Source organism: Cibotium barometz, chromosome 18, assembly GCF_041138505.1.
Source record: "Cibotium barometz isolate CiBa-2024 chromosome 18, ASM4113850v1, whole genome shotgun sequence".
Lineage (NCBI taxonomy): Eukaryota > Viridiplantae > Streptophyta > Polypodiopsida > Cyatheales > Cibotiaceae > Cibotium > Cibotium barometz.
In genome coordinates this window covers 17,924,761-17,936,903 of record NC_141063.1, presented here as the reverse complement: position 1 = coordinate 17,936,903, position 12,143 = coordinate 17,924,761, and positions in this window count along the sequence as shown.

Sequence of the window (12,143 nt, the reverse complement as noted above, 5' to 3'; positions counted from 1 at the left end):
TTTACCTGCCCCATGGTCCACTTCTACCATGTTTATAGCTGCATTGGTTCTTGTTGGGTTCCTCACCCTCCGCGGTCTTGCCTCTTGCGGTTCTTGATGATGGCATTGAAATATAGGGCACTCATTTTGTCCATGTGGTGGCCTTTAGCTCTTCTTGAACATTTAGTGCCTCCTTCTTACCTTTCTTTTTTCAAGGCTTTTTCTCTTCAATATCCGAATCCTGGATGGACTCTGATTTTGAGGTGTCTTCTTCGGAATTCAATTCGGAAGTTTCTTCCTCTTTATTCTTCCTTTTTTCCTTCTTCTTCTTCTTTGTTCGAAGGTGAGGGCATCGAAGTCATATGAGGCCATTGCTGTCTCTGGAGATTTTCCCTTAGTCCTCTCACAAACCATTGGCTTAGTGTGGTTGGAGCACGTCTGTTGGGATGATCTAGGCACATTAGTAGTTGGAATTTAGCTGCATAGTCCTTTGTTGGCCTCTTCTTCTAGTTAGCCTCTCCAAATTTTCCAATACTTTTGTTATGGTTTGGTCTTTCATGAATCTTTTCACAGGAAGGATTTATTCAAACCTTAAAATGTCTGGAAGTGCTCCAGACCATGTTATGCATACCAGCTGTGGTGGCCTTGCCACCCAAAGCTATTGCAAAATATTATGTCTTTTGCAGCAATAGAGCTCTGGTGGCCAAGAATGTGGTCTTGTAGGTGAAGATGTGAGCATCTAGATCCTCCTAGTTCTTGTCCTTGAACAAAGGGTACTTGAGAGACATCCTGCTCACATCTTGTGGGTTCTAGATGTAATGACGTGAATTGGGATGTGAATAAATAATATGTGATGTGAATGAATCTGATGTGATGAGATGGAAAATGATGTGATTGGATGAGAAGGAGTACACATATGAATGGAATGTGGAATAAGTAATGTGGACTGATGAGGGATAATGTGGAAAGACGAGAGTTCATTATAGAAACTGTATTTGTGACCTATTTGTAAATGACTGTTTTATGTCAAGAATGATGGGGAAGCATTTTGGCTGTCTTGTGATTAAGGTCGTGGAGACCTAACTGATAAAGTTGCAACAGCTGATGGAGAGTCAACGGAGGACGTCCCGCGTAGCATGGTCGGCCGAGGTCTTGACTAGCCTCGGTTCGATTTAAATGGTGAGCTTTAGATACGGTGGATGAGGGACCAAGGAAGCGGCCTATGAGTGAAGCGCTAGGTGACCTGCGAAGGATCCCAGAGGGTACTGAGACCATACGGTGCCCGGGCTGCTCTGGGTCGCCGAACGAAGATACCCACACGTGCATCGTGGAAGTTATTTTGGAATAAGGAGTAAGAGTTGTTTTCTGAAACCGAGTATGGATCTGGTTGATTAACCTTGGTGGTCCTCAACTGATGAGTCCATAGCTCTCTTATATGGATCTGTTGGTTGATCTTGTTGATCTTCAACAAGGATTCCATCTTGATTTTTATAAGTGATTATCTGTCGGGTACTATGAGCTAGGAACTATAAAAAAGGCCCCTGAGTGGACAGGTGGTGAGCGTTCTGGCTGCCAATGATGCCATAGATACTCCGATGAAGGAATGATTGGAAATTAAGATTCAATCGGATATTTTGGAAGATTGTGATCAGTGATACTAGGGTTTCATTAAATGATTGTTTTAAAGATAGCTAAATCTGTGAAAAAGAAAATTTCATATTGGGTGTGTAAGTGGCATGACTAATGTTAAATTTGCATGAATATCCGGCTAGGGGGCCTGGGAACTCGTTTCCCTGGTACCCGGGACAAAACCTAACCAAATTTGCATGAATATCCGGCTAGGGGGCCTGGGAACTCGTTTCCCTGGTACCCGGGACAAAACCTAACCAAATTCTAAATTGAATCCCATCACTACAGTGGTTGGGCGGATGGCTAACCCATGGGATTGCTGGATGGGTTAGGCTGGACTGATGGATCTGTAAATCGAGACTCAATTTCTGTTTAGTTTGATAGATGAAGTAAATTCCGGACAAAATTGTTCTATGAAAAAGAAGCAACGGCTGTGCCTCTCAATGAGGAAAAAAGCGTTGGTCTCTATGATGATCCAAGTACATGATTTTGTTTCTACCAGTTTAGGCCTAGAGAGAGAAAATATTCTAGAGAGTGGTAATTCAGTTTTTAAATATATTTGGATGAAAAAATATCTCTTCTTATTAAAATAAGTTCCCCCGAAATAGAAGTTCAAAAAGATTTTTAGAAGGTGCATTAGAAATCAAGTATAATCTGTTCAAGAGGCATTATCCTGGGGGGGAAGATTTTTTTTGAAATTTTAACTTAAGGTTCCTATGGACCAATAAGATTCATCCAAATGTGTGGAGGAGAAAAATGAAAGAAATAAAGAAAATCCCCCCAAAAATGAGTAAATGCTCACATAAGATGAAGAGTTGACTATATACAAGGTTTATTAGTAAAAAACTATGAGTATTACTTTAAAAAATGAGATATTTTGGATATTATGGTTCCATTTTGACACATGTGTAAGGAAGGGGAGTCCTTCAAGGAGGCACCTACTTCACATGCTTGAATGAGTTTTAAACTCAAAAATAATGTGATATTTTTATCTCTCCTCTCTCTTGGATCAAACCGAATCAAAAAAGGAACCAAACTAGGTCCAAATCTAGTCCAAATTCAACCAAACTGAATCTGCAAAATTCTAGAAATCAATTGGTCTTGGTTAGAGCCTCCCTCTCCTATAAATAGAACCTGAGTTCTTTGTGAAAATATAGGAGAATTATACTATGCCAGAATTATGCTGAAATAATGATAATTTTTACTATTCTCTAAAATTCTCTCAAAATTGAAGAAATTAGAGCTTCCCTCCTTCTTCAATCTCCATTGGTGAATCCATCAGCACACCAAACCAATTGATTGGTTGGGGGTCTCTACCGTGATCAAAGAATCAAGCAATTTTCATCATAAATAGATGCATAAAAGAAATTCTTTTATATTAAAAGAGTGATTTTCATCATAAATGATTTGTATGCATAAAAGATATTTTTTTATATTATTAAAAGCGTGATTTTCATAATAAATGGATTTTATGCATAAATTAAATGCATAAAAGAAATTCTTTTATATTAAAAGAGTGATTTTTATCATAAATGATTTGTATGCATAAACATATGCATAAAATATTTTTTTAAATTAAAAGTGTGATTTTCATCATAAATGGATTTTATAAATAAATGGAAAAAAGAAATTAAATTAAATTAAAAGTGTGATTTTCATCATAAATGGATTTTATGCATAAATTAAATGCATAAAAGAAATTCTTTTATATTAAAAAAGTGATTTTTATCATAAATGATTTGTATGCATAAACATATGCATAAAAGATTTTTTTAAATTAAAAGTGTGATTTTCATCATAAATGGATTTTTATGCATAAACATATGCATAAAAGATTTTTTTAAATTAAAAGTGTGATTTTCATCATAAAGGGATTTTATAAATAAATTAGATGCATAAGAGAAATTCTTATATTCTAAAAGTGTAATTCTTACTAATTTGGATTTATGCATGGAAAGACACATAAAGAATTTATTTTAATCCAAAAGTGTTATTCTCATCAATTTTGATTTTATGCATAGAATGATGCATAAAGAAATCTATTTTTAGTTCAAAAGAGTTATTTTCATCAATTTTGATTTTATGCATAGGAAGATGCATAAAAGATTGATTTTTATTTTGAAAGTGTTATTCTCATTAGAATGGAATTTATGCATAGTAAAATGCATAAAAGGTTTATTTTTAATTCGAAAGTGTTATTTTCCTTAAAATTGAACTTATGCCTAAATAGATGTATAAAAGGATTTTTATAAAAGTGTTATTCCTACTAAAGTTGTCTTTATGCCTAATAAGATGCATAAAGAATCTTTATAAAAAAAAATAGAATTCTCTTACATTAAATAAATAGATGTGATGAGATGTGATAGGAAGCAGATAGATGTAAATGGATGGATGGAAGTGATATGAATCAGATAAATGTAAATGGATGAATGGATGAGAATGTTTGTGAATGTGAACGTGAATGTGAATGTGGAATGTGGATATGGATGTATGAATGAGGATGTGGATGTGGATGTATGAATGTGGAAGTGGAAATGGATGTGTGGATGTATGAATGTGGATGTGGATGTATGAATGTGGAATGTGGATATGGATGTATAAATGTGGAATGTGGATATGGATGTGGATGTGGATGTGGATGTATGAATGTGGATATGGATGTGGATGTATGGATGTGTATGGATGAATGTGAAATGTGGATATGGATGTATGGATGTGGATATGGATGAATGTGGAATGTGGATATGGATGTATGAATGTGGAAGGTGGATATGGATATATGTATGAATGTGGATGTATGGATGTAAATATGGAATGTGGATGTGGATGTGGATATGGATATGGATGTATGAATGTGGATGTGGATGTGGATATGGATATGGATGTATGAATGTTGATGTGGAAATGGATGTATGGATGTGGATGTAGATGTGGAAATGAATGTATGGATGTGGATGTGGATATGGATGTATGAATGTGGATGTGGATGTATGGATGTATGGATGTGGATGTAGATGTGGAAATGAATGTATGGATGTGGATGTGGATATGGATGTATGAATGTGGAAATGAATGTATGGAAGGTGGATATGGATATATGTATGAATGTGGATGTATGGATGTAAATATGGAATGTGGATGTGGATGTATGGATGTGGATGTGGATATGGATATGGATGTATGAATGTGGATGTGGATGTGGATATGGATATGGATATGGATATGGATGTATGAATGTTGATGTGAAAATGGATGTATGGATGTGGATGTAGATGTGGAAATGAATGTATGGATGTGGATGTGGATATGGATGTATGAATGTGGATGTGGATGTATGGATGTAGATATGGATGTATATGTATGAATGCAGATGTGGAATTGGATGTATGGATGTGGATGTACGAATGTGGATGTGTATGTGGAATAATGAATGCGAATGTGTTTGTGAAATGATGAGACGTCGATATGAGTGAATGGGTGAGATATGATGACATGTGAATTGGGATGTGAATAAATGATATGTGATGTGAATGAATCTGATGTGATGAGATGGAAAATGATGTGATTGGATGAGAATGAGTACACATATGAATGGAATGTGGAATAAGTAATGTGGACTGATGAGTGGACTGATGAGGGATAATGTGGACTGATGAGGAATGTGGACTGATGAGTGGACTAATGAGGGATAATGTGGAATAAGTAATGTGGACTGATGAGTGGACTGATGAGGGATAATGTGGAAAGACGAGAGTTCATTATAGAAACTGTATTTGTGACCTATTTGTAAATGACTGTTTTATGTCAAGAATGCTGGGGAAGCATTTTGACCGTCTTGTGATTAAGGTCGTGGAGACCTAACTGATAAAGTTGTAACAGCTGACGGAGAGTCAACAGAGGACGTCTCGCGTAGCATGATCGGCCGAGGTCTTGACCAGCCTCGGTTTGATTTAAATGGTGAGCTTTCGATACGGTGGATGAGGGACCAAGGAAACGGCCTATGAGTGAAGCGCTAGGTGACCTAGAGGGTGCTGACCATATGGTGCCCGAGCTCTAGGTCACCGAAGATACCCACACGTGCGTCGTTGAAGTTATTGGAATAAGGAGTAAGAGTTGTTTTCTGAAACCGAGTATGGATCTGGTTGATTGACCTTGCTGGTCAACTGATGAGTCCATAGCTCTCTTATATGGATCTGTTGGTTGATCTTGCTGCTGATCTTCAACAAGGATTCCATCAAGTGATTTTTATAAGTGATTATCTGCTAGCTACTATGAGCTAGGAACTATCGAAAAGACCCCTGAGTGGACAGGTGGTGAGCATTCTGGTTGCCAATGATACCATAGATACTCTGATGAAGGAATGATTGGAAATTAAGATTCAACCGGATATTTTGGAAGATTGTGGTCAGTGATACTATGGTTTCATTAAATGATTGTTTTAAAGATGGCTGAATTTGTGAAAAAGGCAATTTCATATGGGTGTGGACAGGTGGTGAGCATTCTGGTTGCCAATGATACCATAGATACTCTGATGAAGGAATGATTGGAAATTAAGATTCAACCGGATATTTTGGAAGATTGTGGTCAGTGATACTATGGTTTCATTAAATGATTGTTTTAAGATGGTTGATTGTTTTAAACATGGCTGAATTGTTTTAAAGATGGCTGATTGTTTTAAAGATGGCTGAATTGTTTTAAAGATGGCTGAATTTGTGAAAAAGACAATTTCATATTGGGTGTGTAAGTGGCATGACTATTGTTAAATTTGCATGAATATTCGGCAGGGGGCCTGCAAACTCTTTTCCCTTGTACCCAGGACAAAACCTAACCAAATTCTAAATTGGATCCCATCACTACAGTGGTTGGGTGGATGGCTAACCCATGGGACTATTGGATGGGGTAGTTGAACTGATGGATCCGTAAATTGAGACTCAATTTCTATTTAGTTCGATAGATGAAGTAAATTTTGGACAAAAATTGTTCTATGAAAAAGAATCAATGGCTGTGCCTCCTCTCAATGAGGAAAAAAGCGTTGGTCTCTATGATCCAAGTACAATCTTTCTCCCTAATCTGACTATGGGACTTATGGGTTCAGTGAGATGAGCTCAGTTAGTTAAGGCTTTTGACTACGTTAGGGAAAAGTTATCCTGGTGGAATCGCCCGTGCTTTCCGAGCAAAGGAAGTTTTTTCGGGTTCGTCGGTTTTGGAAAAATCGATGGATTAGTCTCTTGTCCGGATATCCATGGGCGAGGCCCCGAGTGTGGGACCCTACCTTGTGCAAGAAGTGCTACTTGCACTGCTAGCACCCTTGAAATTGTTGCGCGGTGGGGATAGGGATCTTACAGCTGGTGTATCACAGCTATTTGGCTAATGAGGATCAACCGAGAAGCCAAATATGTCAAAAATTTATCAAGAAGCACTAAAAGGTTGTAATTGTGTGATAAAATTCATACAATTTGATATTCAAACTGAAATTCATAAATTGGTAATTGGGTCTTCAGATGGAAGTACCGCAATTGTATGGAATCCCTGACTGCTTGAGGCCTAGACATGATGGTATTTACCTTATAGTTCCACGAACCGTGACTACCCGTATATACCGAGGGTATAACTGCAGCTCTTTACTGGCAGTATATACAAGTAAATCTAAGACTTGAAATTATAAGCATTAATGCTATCCAGATGATGAATTCGAATGTGGTTGATATGATTTTTAAATTCTGGTTGTGAACTGATAAGTTGATTTGGATTCTGATTGAAAAATGATGATTCCTGAAATTTAGTTGAAATGTAATAAACTAAGCAAAACCACAATGAGGATGAATGGGACGAGTCCCTGTGATGATGTTCATAACTCGAATGATGTTAATGACTATAGCAAATCACTATGAGATTAGTGGATTGTGCTGGCAGATTACTACTGTTAACTTTTGATCAGTGGATCAAGTTAAGGGATGATAAATTAAAAATCTGAAAAATTGAAATCCCCATGGAGGACTGTTCAGATGGAAAAATTCAGTGTGATGGACCATTATTGTGTTAAAGATATGAATGAAATATTTTGAATGAATTATTAACTGATAATGCATTCTATATGAGTATCTTTATCCCTTGATTCTGTGGAGAGCCGACTTATTTAGAGAACCCTAGAATCAGTTGAATCAAAAATCGGATTGAATCATAAATAAAGAGACTTAACAAGAATTTTTGTATTGATAGGAACATGGATTGAGGTCATCGTGGTAGAAATGTTAACCCCCAACTCGATGAAGAAGAGCTCGACCTGGATGTTTGTAAAACTCTTCATAATTTGCAGCTTGGACCTTTCAAGGGAGAAGGGGAAAAGTTGGGCGAGGCTGTGGAGAAGTGGATCGAATCAATGGAAGAATACTTCGATGTCACCGAGTACAATGAGAAGAGCAAAATGGCTCTTGGAAGGCCAAAGATAGTGGAGTCAGCTAGAGTGGCACGGAGAAACCACTGCGAGACAAACCGTCTCGACCGAAATACCCAAACCTGGACTGATCTCAAAATTTACCTAAGGACGAGGTTCTGTCCTCCCGGCTTTTTAGAAACAAAGATGAACGAATTCTTAGAGTTAACCTAGGGGAGTAGAACTATTGAAGCATATCACCAAGCATTCGCCCTCCTCCTCAAATACTCGCCTCCGCTGGATGAAGAATAGCTGATGGCCAGGTTCATTCGGGGACTGAACGAACCTTTGAATATCTTGGTGAAGAATGCCAAGCCAGTTTCCATGGCCGAAGTAGTTTGGATGGCGAAGGATTTCGCCAAGGCCTTGATGTCAAAGTCCCGCCAAAGCCAACACCATCACCTTCAAAAGGTTTTTATTCCTAGAAGATGATTCCAACCTTCCTCTGCCTAAGAGATATCAGAGTCAAACCCAGGATATGGGAAGTCCCAGAATGGAAGAAATGTCCTTTTCCTGAAACTCAATCCCCTAGATTTTAACTTCAGAAGTTCTACCCTTGAACAAGAGAGTGAAATGCTATAACTGTCAAGGGTGGTAATCACAACCATATGTAATCTCCTCCTTCTCCTCCTCTTATAACCTTTCCACTATGTTTTGCTTGTCATATGGTTTGCTGAAGCCATCTACTAGAAGGGTATGAACAACACCTTCTATATAGAAACCTTGTCAACAACCACATGAACCCCAGTAGGTGCAATTGAATGGTTAGAAAACTTGTTGGAAAGAATTTGTGTGTCATTGTAACTGCTTCAATGGAGTTTAGATGAGATACTTCCAATGTATTTCTTTTAATCTCCTTCTTTGATTTCCACCATACCATTCCACTAATCTTGTATACTGTCACTCTTATGTCCTCAATGAGGTAATCCTTAATGGCTAGAAATTGTAAGATTTTGTGCCAGCCATGAGACTTCAAGCCACTAAGCTCTTCATCCTTTCTGAATGCTCCCTTCAAGAAATCCATACAACTAGTGGGAGTATGAAACTCACTGATGCAATTCTTTGCATGCCACTGCTCTTCTTTGGTTAACACCCAAGGTGATCTAGGGAGAATCACCTTCCCATGAGGTCTTCTCCATGCCCATAAGTGTTGCATGTGATCCACCTCTTGTAGATCATCCGTTTGTGCCTTCTTGCTCTCTTTAGCACCTACTATGATAGTTTCCCTATGCATATCAGCTATGTTCTTGAAAATGTGCATAGGGTCAAGAAAATGATTGACTAGAAGATCACTCCATTATGGGAGAAGATGGAAGATGGATAGCCACTTCATTTCGAGGGATGAACAACTTGGATCCACTTCCCATGTCCTCCTCCAATCACTTGGCTTTAGCACATGAGGTGGATTCTCTAGAAATCTCTCTCACATCTCATGGTTGTCGGGGAGATACTTTTTGTGCCCTCGTAGACAACCTTCCTAAAAGATGTCGAGTAGTGGGCCAGTAATCCATGCCCACATATAGGGCATGCATTATAACGAGATATTGAAAGCCTTGCTAAACATTCTAATGATTGTGACGAGATATACAAATAATATTACAAAAATATAAAAATTATAAAATTATATTTGATCAAGAAATCATAGAATAATTAAGTTACCGAAGCACTCTCCATAGCCTGGCCAATCATGCATGGTCCACATAAGTTTTCCTCACACTATTTTGCAGTCCTTTCTCCAAACCTCTTAGACGCATCTCATGAACTTAGATACCATCCCATAACTTGCTTAGCTCTTTAAATAATGGAGCCAAGTAGAAGTATATGTTCTTCACCTTGTACTTCTGAAAAAGTAGAAGGTGGCATGTTATAGTTGACTAGGCAAACGGGTTATATACTCCATGATGAACTTCATAAACAAAATGGATTGACTCCATCCATTGCTAGTCCAAGATGAATGTGACGAGGCTCTTTCCCAAAGTCCACTCACTTCTCTTTGATATGACTCCATGCTGGAGAATCAGCCAGAGCATACACATAACGTCATCTATGGATCTGATGATCCAATGCCAAGTCGTTAAATATGAAATGGATTTGCATATGAACATTGTTTGAATATGTGGAATGACATAAGATGTTAGCAACAAGGACCCTTTGTCCTTGGACATCTTGCCTACATCTCGCTGAACCACACTATGGACACTCGTGAAGAGTGGCTTACTCTTGCAAAAAGAGAATACAATTCTTCGAATAAGCATGGTGTGTGTTATAATCCATCCCTATGGAGTGCAACATTGATTTTGATCGTTTATGGTCCGAAGGTATGTCATTATCTTCTGCTAGAATTTAATCCTTCAATAACATGTATGATAAAGTAGAAAGAATAGTAAAGAAAAAAGAGAAGAAATTCATGCAAGCATGTGAAACATAGAGAGGGGAAGGGACACATACCTCATAAGTTTTGGAACGCTTGTATTAAACCACCCATATATTGCAAGTTCAATATGGAGAGGCAAAGTACATAAAATTGAAACACGTGCTCCATATTAAAGTGGTAGATGGGCAAGCCTACGTAGCTCTTTCTCCTATCGAGAAGCACGCTCCACAAATTGTGTGATGTCTTCTACTTCTTGGGCCATTTCATGCTCTAAATCAAAATCATCTACTTCGTGGCTTGTATCATGCAGGCCATCTATCATGTTGTCCATTTCATGTTCTAGAACTTGATCCAAGTCCATCAAAGCTTGTTAGGGTTCCAATCCCATTGAGGTTATCTCTACCCTTGCTCTTTTGCTCCACTTAGGTTGGATATCCACATGATCAATTAGTTCATTATTGTATGGGTGCACATTGAGGCCACTAAGTAGATGTTGCAAGCTCTCCAATACACCCCATTTTTTGGAATGCTCATTGCGAATTATTTGACGTTGGGCGACTTGGTACTTGCACAACTGCATAGGCACAATGTTTTCTCCTCTAGATCAACAAAATTTAAAATGTTCATAGCACTCATCAACAATGGGCTCCATGTATGTTGAATACGCATGAAAATTTGGGTTTAAATGAGGGGGAGGTGGAGCTTCTTTTATAGTTCATGCATGACCTAGTTGGTATATTCTAATTTTTAATGGTGGAAAGGTGTTGGCTAGACAAAAAATTCAAATTTTGAATGAGAATTTGTTGGTAAAAGTGAGCTGAAGAGGGCATCAAAATAAACATCAAAAACTCATTATTTAACAAAAGTATCGATGGATATTTCAACACGTATTTCGATTATGGGAAATTGTTAACAGAATGGCATTGGGTCACTTATAGTGTTTTAGCTTTTTTGTAGGTTGCAGAGGAAGCCCCAATTTTTCATGTATTCTCTCCTCTCACCTCCCCCATCCCTAGACCCTAAACCTAAGTAAGCCCTTCCCTCAACTCTTTCTTTTCTGATTTTGTGTATGTGTGTGGTCTTTCTTCATTACCACATGTTGTGTTTTGTTTGTTTTGCATCCTCTTGGTCTCATGTTGTAAACCCTAAACCTTTGAGAATCCAGGTAGCATGTAAAACTTAATATCATTTTCCCTTGATTTTGATTTATTTTTCCTTGCTTTTGATTATATGTGTGCGTGGTGTGGGGTGTGTGTGGTATTTCAAAATTGCTAACATGCTGTGTTTTGTTTGTTTTGTAGGCTTACAAGTTCTCCTTGGTCTATTATGATACAAACCCTTAGGACTCCAATTAGGCTGTAGCCCTTCTCCTTTTCCCTTTCTTTTGATTTATTTTCCCTTCATTAGGAACTCAATGGAGTCTTCTTGGGCCCTTTTATTTGGCAGTTTAAGGGAGTCAAACCTTTTCTCTTAAGAAGAAACGTTTTCTAATTAGAAGCTTCAAAACGGCTACTTTATTCGAATTTGAATTTTGGGGGGAAAATGGAATTTAAAATCTAGCGGATAAAACCATATCATGTAACATATCTATGGAAAGCTCTTGATGCGTAGATCACGGATCTGTAATCTCCACTCAAATCGGAGCTTGTATGTAGAAGTTATGGAGGTCCGAAAATTGTAAAATTGCCCCCTCCCCTTTTTGGGGGAAAAAGTGCACCCTTTGACCAC